The sequence below is a fragment of the Phyllobates terribilis genome, unplaced genomic scaffold (genome assembly GCF_046119375.1).
Source record: "Phyllobates terribilis strain yellow unplaced genomic scaffold, ASM4611937v1 Scaffold_138__1_contigs__length_4804227, whole genome shotgun sequence".
Lineage (NCBI taxonomy): Eukaryota > Metazoa > Chordata > Amphibia > Anura > Dendrobatidae > Phyllobates > Phyllobates terribilis.
In genome coordinates, this window is record NW_027362898.1 from 2,826,801 (window position 1) to 2,837,123 (window position 10,323).

Here is a 10,323-nt window from a genome sequence, read left to right on the forward strand (position 1 = left end):
TTTTATTAAAAACATTTTTTTCCTATTTTTCTCACCAAAATTTGGGGTGCGTCTTATGATACGGTGCATTTTATAATCTGCAAAATATGGTTAGTAAAATAAATAAATAAATAGGGAGCTGTGTGGGGGCTCATACTGTATACAGGGGGCTGTGTGTGTGCTCATACTGTATACAGGGGGCTGTGTGTGTGCTCATATGGTATATAGGGGGGCTGTGTGTGGGCTCATACTGTATACAGGGGGCTGTGTGTGTGCTCATATGGTATATAGGGGGGCTGTGTGTGGGCTCATACTGTATACAGGGGGCTGTGTGTGTGATCATATGGTATATAGGGAGCTGTGTGGGGGCTCATACTGTATACAGGGGGCTATGTGTGTGCTCATATGGTATATAGGGGGGCTGTGTGTGTGCTCATACTGTATACAGGGGGCTGTGTGTGTGCTCATATGGTATATAGGGGGGCTGTGTGTGTGCTCATATGGTATATAGGGGGGCTGTGTGGGGGCTCATACTGTATACAGGGGGCTGTGTGTGTGCTCATATGGTATATAGGGGAGCTGTGTGGGGGCTCATACTGTATACAGGGGGCTGTGTGTGCTCATACGGTATATAGGGGGATGTTGGCATACTTAATTCTGCTCAATATTAAGTGATATAAATATTATTTTATATTAATTGTAGTTAATATTAATATTGAGCAGAACTAATTTCAGCCTTTCAGCCTATTGGTTCAGGCCCCCACAACAGTTACGTTCTGTCATGTGGCCCCTCTGGAAAATGAATTGCCCACCCCTGATATATACCATCATTTATTATCCAGTATATAGCATCTGATGTCTGTATAACAGTATGTCCTATATCCCATCACATATTCTCCTGTATACTGGATGTCATATACTGTGCACAGACATCAGATGGTGCAGAGAAGAAGAAGTGACTGGTGTAATATCTAATGGCTGTACTCAAGGTGTAATGTGCACTAGTTACATATTAGCCTGTAGGTGGTATAATATATATACTATAGGCCCAGACATCCCATATTATATACAGGATAATAGGAGGCGGGTATAATATCCAGAGCTAACAAGCCTCCCCTATTCCCTGGGCCTGTCCCGATTTGAGGGCTCAGTCCCGGCCCGGCTCAGCTCTTCTCCCGGCAGGGGCGCTGCTGGGCACTGGGCTTTTCCTCCAGACACGCAGGCTTTCCATGCTGTGTGTGACCCCTTGTAGCTCCGCCTCCCGCTCTCTGCTCCTCCCCGGCATCAGGGCAGAGGAATTCTACTGTGCAGAGACCGCACAGCATGAGGAGGTGAGGGGTCAGGGGGCGGGGCCAAGTCTGCGGAGGACATGACAACAAGGTGCGGTCCTGAGGTGAGGGGGAGACCCGCAGCCTCTCCCATCTGTGGCTGCTGTTATTACAGGATGGGAGGGGGCTCATGCAATGTCACCAGCAGCTCTGCAGTCGGGACTAGGGGGGATGGGAAGGGGATTTAGGGACACTGCAGGGCTGACAGCTCTCCTGCGTACAGCCCATACTCTGCTGCTGATTGCAAACACCAGGCCCCACCACTGCCACTGGAGACATGATGGAGAAGAAGGGAATATATACATGTCATGTTGTGCCCGCTGTGTGTATGATGTCTGTGTGATGGTTGTGCCCGCTGTGTGTATGATGTCTGTGTGATGGTTGTGCCCGCTGTGTGTATGATGTCTGTGTGATGGTTGTGCCTGCTGTGTGTATGATGTCCGTGTGATGGTTGTGCCCGCTGTGTGTATGATGTCCGTGTGATGGTTGTGCCCGCTGTGTGTATGATGTCCGTGTGATGGTTGTGCCTGCTGTGTGTATGATGTCTGTGTGATGGTTGTGCCCGCTGTGTGTATGATGTCTGTGTGATGGTTGTGCCCGCTGTGTGTATGATGTCTGTGTGATGGTTGTGCCCGCTGTGTGTATGATGTCCGTGTGATGGTTGTGCCTGCTGTGTGTATGATGTCTGTGTGATGGTTGTGCCCGCTGTGTGTATGATGTCTGTGTGATGGTTGTGCCCGCTGTGTGTGTGATGTCTGTGTGATGGTTGTGCCCGCTGTGTGTATGATGTCCGTGTGATGGTTGTGCCTGCTGTGTGTATGATGTCTGTGTGATGGTTGTGCCCGCTGTGTGTATGATGTCTGTGTGATGGTTGTGCCCGCTGTGTGTATGATGTCTGTGTGATGGTTGTGCCCGCTGTGTGTATGATGTCCGTGTGATGGTTGTGCCCGCTGTGTGTATGATGTCCGTGTGATGGTTGTGCCCGCTGTGTGTATGATGTCTGTGTGATGGTTGTGCCTGCTGTGTGTATGATGTCCGTGTGATGGTTGTGCCCGCTGTGTGTATGATGTCCGTGTGATGGTTGTGCCCGCTGTGTGTATGATGTCCGTGTGATGGTTGTGCCTGCTGTGTGTATGATGTCTGTGTGATGGTTGTGCCCGCTGTGTGTATGATGTCTGTGTGATGGTTGTGCCCGCTGTGTGTATGATGTCTGTGTGATGGTTGTGCCCGCTGTGTGTATGATGTCCGTGTGATGGTTGTGCCTGCTGTGTGTATGATGTCTGTGTGATGGTTGTGCCCGCTGTGTGTATGATGTCTGTGTGATGGTTGTGCCCGCTGTGTGTGTGATGTCTGTGTGATGGTTGTGCCCGCTGTGTGTATGATGTCCGTGTGATGGTTGTGCCTGCTGTGTGTATGATGTCTGTGTGATGGTTGTGCCCGCTGTGTGTATGATGTCTGTGTGATGGTTGTGCCCGCTGTGTGTATGATGTCTGTGTGATGGTTGTGCCCGCTGTGTGTATGATGTCCGTGTGATGGTTGTGCCCGCTGTGTGTATGATGTCCGTGTGATGGTTGTGCCCGCTGTGTGTATGATGTCTGTGTGATGGTTGTGCCCCGTTGTGTGTATGATGTCCGTGTGATGGTTGTGCCTGCTGTGTGTATGATGTCTGTGTGATGGTTGTGCCTGCTGTGTGTATGATGTCCGTGTGATGGTTGTGCCCGTTGTGTGTATGATGTCCGTGTAATGGTTGTGCCCGCTGTGTGTATGATGTCCGTGTGATGGTTGTGCCCGCTGTGTGTATGATGTCCGTGTGATGGTTGTGCCCGCTGTGTGTATGATGTCCGTGTGATGGTTGCGCTCGCTGTGTGTATGATGTCCGTGTGATGGTTGCGCCCGCTGTGTGTATGATGTCCGTGTGATGGTTGCGCCCGCTGTGTGTATGATGTCCGTGTGATGATTGCGCCCGCTGTGTGTATGATGTCCGTGTGATGGTTGTGCCCGTTGTGTGTATGATGTCCGTGTGATGGTTGTGCCTGCTGTGTGTATGATGTCTGTGTGATGGTTGTGCCCGCTGTGTGTATGATGTCTGTGCCCACTGTGTGTATGATGTCTGTATGATGGTTGTGCCCGCTGTGTGTATGATGTCTGTGTGATGGTTTTGCCCGCTGTGTGTGTGATGTCTGTGTGATGGTTGTGCCCGCTGTGTGTGTGATGTCTGTGTGATGGTTGTGCCCGCTGTGTGTGTGATGTCTGTGTGATGTCTGTGTGATGGTTGTGCCCGCTGTGTGTGTGATGTCTGTGTGATGGTTGTGCCCGCTGTGTGTGTGATGTCTGTGTGATGGTTGTGCCCGCTGTGTGTGTGATGTCTGTGTGATGGTTGTGCCCGCTGTGTGTATGATGTCTGTGTGATGGTTGTGCCCGCTGTGTGTGTGATGTCCGTGTGATGGTTGTGCCCGCTGTGTGTGTGATGTCCGTGTGATGGTTGTGCCCGCTGTGTGTGTGATGTCCGTGTGATGGTTGTGCCCGCTGTGTGTGTGATGTCTGTGTGATGGTTGTGCCCGCTGTGTGTGTGATGTCTGTGTGATGGTTGTGCCCGCTGTGTGTGTGATGTCTGTGTGATGGTTGTGCCCGCTGTGTGTGTGATGTCTGTGTGATGGTTGTGCCCGCTGTGTGTGTGATGTCTGTGTGATGGTTGTGCCCGCTGTGTGTATGATGTCTGTGTGATGGTTGTGCCCGCTGTGTGTATGATGTCTGTGTGATGGTTGTGCCCGCTGTGTGTATGATGTCTGTGTGATTTTTAACATAGCGCTTTGAAATAGGCAGGGGTGGGAGATTAATTTTCCCAAGGGGCCACGTGAGAGACCGTGACTGTTGTGGAGCCCGAACCAATAGGTTCAAATTAATTCAGCTCAATATTAATATTATCATATTAATTATATATTTTTTGTATATTTATATTATCACTTAATATTGAGCAGATTTAAGTATGCTGACATCCCCCTATATACAGTATGAGCCCCCACACAACCCCGTACATACAGTATTAGCACACACCACCCCTACCTACAGTATGAGCCCTCGCATAGCCCCCAATATACAGTAAGAGCCACCACAAGAAAGCCAGATGTCGTATAATGAATCTACATAAAGATGAGAAAGTTCTGGCGGCTCCGACTGTGAATGAGGGAACAAAAAATAACCCTCAGGTCCCAACAAGAGATGAGCAGGACTCACAGATGAGGCCGCACTGCCCCGGAAGATAAGAGACTCATGGCCTCCAGTCCAGCCGCCAGGTAGCACTGACCCGGACCCCCGACTGGAGGCCCCGGAATCCATCTGCTCATCTCTAGTCCCAGCTGCCCTGGATACAGTGGACAGTCCTGGATTTGGGTCTGGGCCTTGCAGTCTCGGCCGTCTGCTGAATTTCCCTCACTACCAGCGCCCCTCTGACAACTCCTCCTGCCGGGCGAGAAAGATAATGGTAAATGGGCGTGGATTGGGGTGTGACCAGGGGCGAGGCCAAAATTTGCCGCGCATAGCCTCTTTCTGTCCCCCTTTCTGTTCTTCAAAAGTTGAGAGGTATGAATATGTGATGTCTGTATCCCAGTATATCGCATACCATCACATATTATGCTGTATACTGGATGTGATGGACTTTGATACAGGCATCCAATGTTATACAGAGGATAATATGTCACTGGTGTAATATCTGATGTCTGTGCTCATAGTGTGGTATATACAGTTATATGAAAAAGTTTGGGCACCCCTATTAATCTTAAGCCTAATGTTTTTTAAAAATTGGTGTTTTTGCAACAGCTATTTCAGTTTGATATATGTAATAACTGTTGGACACAGTAATGTTTCTGCCTTGAAATGAGGTTTATTGTACTAACAGAAAATGTGCAATCTGCATTCAAACAAAATTTGACAGGTGCATAAGTATGGGCACCCTTATTATTTTCTTGTTTTAAATACTCCTACCTACTTTTTACTGACGTACTAAAGCACTTTTTTTGGTTTTGTAACCTCATTGAGCTTTGAACTTCATAGCCAGGTGTATGCAATCATGAGAAAAGCTACTTAAAGTGGCCACTTGCAAGTTGTTCTCCTGTTTGAATCTCCTCTGAAGAGTGGCATCATGGGCTCCTCAAAACAACTGTCAAATGATCTGAAAACAAAGATTATTCAACATAGTTGTTCAGGGGAAGGATACAAAAAGCTGTCTCAGAGATTTAACCTGTCAGTTTCCACTGTGAGGAATATAGTAAGGAAATGAAAGAACACAGGGACAGTTCTTGTTAAGGCCAGAAGTGGCAGGCCAAGAAAAATATCAGAAAGGCAGAGGAGAAGAATGGCGAGATCAGTCAAGGACAATCCTCAGACCACCTCCAGAGAGCTGCAGCATCAACTTGCTGCAGATGGTGTCACTGTGCATCGGTCAACTATACAACGCACTTTGCACAAGGAGAAACTGTATGAGAGAGTGATGCGAAAGAAGCCGTTTCTGCAAGCACGCCACAAACAGAGTCGACTGAGGTATGCAAAAGCACATTTGGAGAAGCCAATTTCTTTTTGGAAGAAGGTCCTGTGGACTGATGAAACCAAGATTGAGTTGTTTGGTCATACAAAAAGGCGTTATGCATGGCGGCAAAAAACCACAGCATTCCAAGAAAAACACTTGCTACCCACAGTAACATTTGGTGGAGGTTCCATCATGCTTTGGGGCTGTGTGGCCAATGCCGGCACCGGGAATCTTGTTAAAGTTGAGGGACGCATGGATTCCACTCAGTATCAGCAGATTCTTGACAATAATGTTCAAGAATCAGTGATAAAGTTGAAGTTACGCAGGGGATGGATCTTTCAGCAAGACAATGATCCAAAACACCGCTCCAAATCTACTCAGGCATTCATGCAGAGGAACAATTACAATGTTCTGGAATGGCCATCCCAGTCCCCAGACCTGAATATCATTGAACATCTGTGGGATCATTTGAAGAGGGCTGTCCATGCTCGGCGACCATCAAACTTAACTGAACTGGAATTGTTTTGTAAAGAGGAATGGTCAAAAATACCTTCATCCAGGATCCAGGAAATCATTAAGAGCTACAGGAAGCGACTAGAGGTTGTTATTTTTGCAAAAGGAGGATCTACTAAATATTAATGTCACTTTTCTGGTGAGGTGCCCATACTTATGCACCTGTCAAATTTTGTTTGAATGAAGATTGCACATTTTCTGTTAGTACAATAAACCTCATTTCAAGGCAGAAACATTACTGTGTCCAACAGTTATTACATATATCAAACTGAAATAGCTGTTGCAAAAACACAAATTTTAAAAAAACATTAAGCTTAAGATTAATAGGGGTGCCCAAACTTTTTCATATAACTGTAACTGTCACATGCTATTCTGTATGTAATATCTGATGTATGTAGTCATAATATATCTTATTCCAGTACAGATGAGCGAATTGATTCGCAGGACACTGGTCAAACAGTCCCGTCAGTAGTCTGTGGCCACCAGACCAGAGCCCCGCGAGCCTCCTCCCGCCTGCCGGCATCTCTGACTCCTCTTTTGATTATAGTCTTTGCATGATGTCATCTTTTTGGCGTGACACATACATGACATTGTGCCTGGCTACAAATCAAAGGAAGAGAAAGAGAATGGTGTCAGGTAGGAGGCTGTCAGGGCTCCTATCCAGCAGCCACTGAATATTCATCTGACCATTGGATCAGGGTCCTGCAAATGAAGTTGCTCATCTCTATATATCAGTCATATATTCTCCTATGTATATTGTATTGTATGTGGTATAATATGTTCACTGTGTGCACAGACATCAGATGGGACACACATGATAATTAGTGACTCGTACATCATATACTATAATGTGGAGTTGACTTTTACATTGATGACTTGCTCGATCAAGTATGTAGGAAATAATACACAAAATAATAATTCCTAGGTATCTATCTGGCAGACCTGTGCTTATGTGTGGCCACCTTTAGGCTGTGTGCCCACTATGCGTTTTTTAAGCGTTTCCACAACGGCAATTCCGCTGCAGAAACGCTTAAAAAACGCTTGGTAGAAGGTCTGCTATGTTCCCCAATGATAATCCGCATCTGCTGTGCACATGCTGCGGAAATTTCCGCTGCGGATTATCAATGCGGAAAAATCCGCCGCACTACCAATTATTTTGTGTAATCGCAGCGTTTTCGCCGCCATTGACTTGCATTGAATTGCATAATATCCGCATGACTACATGTGCACATGCAGATATTTAGCGATTCAATGTGCGGATGGTACCCGGATTTGGAGAAGAAGAGACTCTCCTCCAGACCCGGGTACCATAGTACCTGTAAAAAAAAAAGAATTAAAATAAAAAATATACATTATACTTACCTTCTGATGGCCCCCGGTCTCCATAGCGATGCGTCCTGGCTTCCTGGCAGCTCATGATGGTCTAAAAGGACCTGCCATGACGTCATTTAGTCACGTGACAGGTCACGCGACCGCTGACGTCGGCGGTCGCTTGACCCGTCACATGACTAAATGACGTCATGGCAGGTCCTTTTACACAACCGCAAGACACCGGGAAGACCGGACGCATCGGATAAGGAGACCAGGGGCCGTCAGAAGGTAAGTATAATATTTATTTTTTACCATTCTTTTACGGTCACACTATATAAATCCATACCGGTTGCATGGATTTATATAGTGTGACCAAGTTCTCCAGCACTTTCCAAGTGATGCTAAAATCGCTTGCAAAGCGCTTGACAACCCGCATGCGGAAATGCATGTGAAGAGCGCTTCACTTCTGCTTGTCCCTGGCAGGAAAACTCATAGAATCCGCATGCGTTTTTTCTGCCAGGGAGATGCAGAAACGCTCTGGAAAAATTCTCAGCATTTCTGCATTGTGGGCACTTAGCCTTACTCTGTTTAGGAGTGTAGAAAAGCACAGCGTACCTTGGATTACTTGCATTACACCTCTAACAACCTAAATCCGTGTTGTAGTGGTCAGACATTGTACATATTATGCTTATGTATTACCAGTTTTAAATGCTCACCTGAACTGGACCAAGTGCTGTCATTTTTCTCCACGGGCAGCACTTAGACAATACGTTTGTGTGAATATAGCCTATGAAGCAGCTGGTAATAAACATGTTGAAGGGGTTTTCTGCGAACAAAAGTATATTTTAATCAATAGATCTTGGAATAATAATAACTTCCACAATTGGATGTGATATAATAATGTCCCTGTGCTGAGATAATGTTATAAATGTGCCCCTGCTGTGTACTGTGTAATGGCTGTGTCTGACTGTGCAGGAACATGGTCTGATCATACCACAGCTACTGGGCAGGGGGGGAAGCAAAAGAGTATATAGCATCGATTAAATCACTGCACACTCTAGTTTCAAGATGCAAACGATGGGTCAAAACGTTCATTTCCTGTTGCATTATTCCCTGCACCTTAAATGTGTCTTATTGCATGTCTTCAAATAGACTTTAGTTTGCATCATGAAACTAGAATGTGCGGTGATTTAATCTACGCCGATTCTGGGGATTCCACATCCCGTGTACCTGCACCTTGACCTACAGACTGTGTGCACGCTAATCATCTATATATAATGAGAGTATATATACATTACAGCAGGGGATCACAGCTGAGTCTTTCTTTGAGCTAAAATATTGTTTAAAAACAGGCAATGAAATGTTTTACTCAAAAAAAGAATCCTCTGTGATCCCCTGCTATCCTGCCTGTATCCTCTTTTTCTCCCCCCCTGCCCAGGAGATGTGGTATGATCAGACCATGTTCCTGCACGGTCAGACACAGCCATTACACAGTACACAGCAGGGGCACATTTATAAGATTATCTCAGCACAGGAACATTATTATATCACATCCAATTGTGGAAATTATTATTACTCCAAGACCTATTGATTAAAATATACTATTGTTTGTGGGAAAATGACCTTTAAGGATGGGCCGCTACTCATGGACCACTGCTGTGTGCTTGCCCCCAGGCTAAAATTTGCCAGCCAGCCCCTGCTAGCAGTGATATTAGAATACACGCTATACATGTTATTACATACAGCATCCTTTACCTATAAAAATTGTATATAATCTCTTCCACTTTTCTTTCCAGTGGGTGTAGTGACAAGATTATGGAGCAGTTGCCGGGACCAGTGCTGCCACGAGCGACAACAGGGTAGGAAGAGTGGTGATGTGGCTCTTAAAAAGAAAGGCCGTACAGTACAGACCAAAAGTTTGGACACACCTTCTCATTTAAAGATTTTTCTGTATTTTCTTGACTATGAAAATTGTACATTCACACTGAAGGCATCAAAACTATGAATTAACACATGTGGAATTATATACTTAACAAAAAAGTGTGAAACAACTGAAAATATGTCTTATATTCTAGGTTCTTCAAAGTAGCCACCTTTTGCTTTGATGACTGCTTTGCACAATCCTGGCAACTTTCTGAGGACAACCAAACCCAGTCATTAGACCCCCCAAGAAGGGCACTCAGCAGACCCACCATCCAGTACCAGCATCACAGCAGCCATCACCACCACCTCCAGTGCCAGCATCTTGGCAGCCGCCTCCATTACCAGCATCACGGCAGCCAACAACCCCCTCACCAGCATGTCTCTTGCCCCAGTCACCCTTGTCTTGTTGGCATGATGGCCAAAACACAGAAGACAAGGCCAGACAAAGATCTGAGATACAGGATTTGTGTGCTGAGATGCCGCCACAGTCACTGAAAGGTGTTACATAGATGCGTATTATATGGACGCTATATGGATGGCATAAGCATGGTCCGTTTGCTGTGCTTTTTTTTTCTCGCACACATTGACTTGCATTGGCGAGTCTCGTCTGATATATGCAGCCACTTGCAGCATGCTGTGATTTTTTTGTCTCAGTTCGATCCGAGCTGGGAAAAAAAAAATCACAGATGAACACATAATCATTCAATAACAAGAGTCAGAGTGCAATCCAATTTTTTTTTATCAGAT

At 46.1% G+C, this 10,323-nt stretch overlaps 1 long non-coding RNA gene across 1 annotated transcript; it reads left to right on the plus strand.

The window, feature by feature from the left end:
- The first annotated feature begins 1,244 nt into the window (after positions 1-1,244).
- On the plus strand, positions 1,245-10,046 carry LOC141205004 (uncharacterized). Its single transcript, XR_012275788.1, has 3 exons — positions 1,245-1,372; positions 9,450-9,512; positions 9,729-10,046. It is a non-coding gene; the product is annotated as an uncharacterized lncRNA (long non-coding RNA).
- The last annotated feature ends 277 nt before the right edge of the window (positions 10,047-10,323 follow it).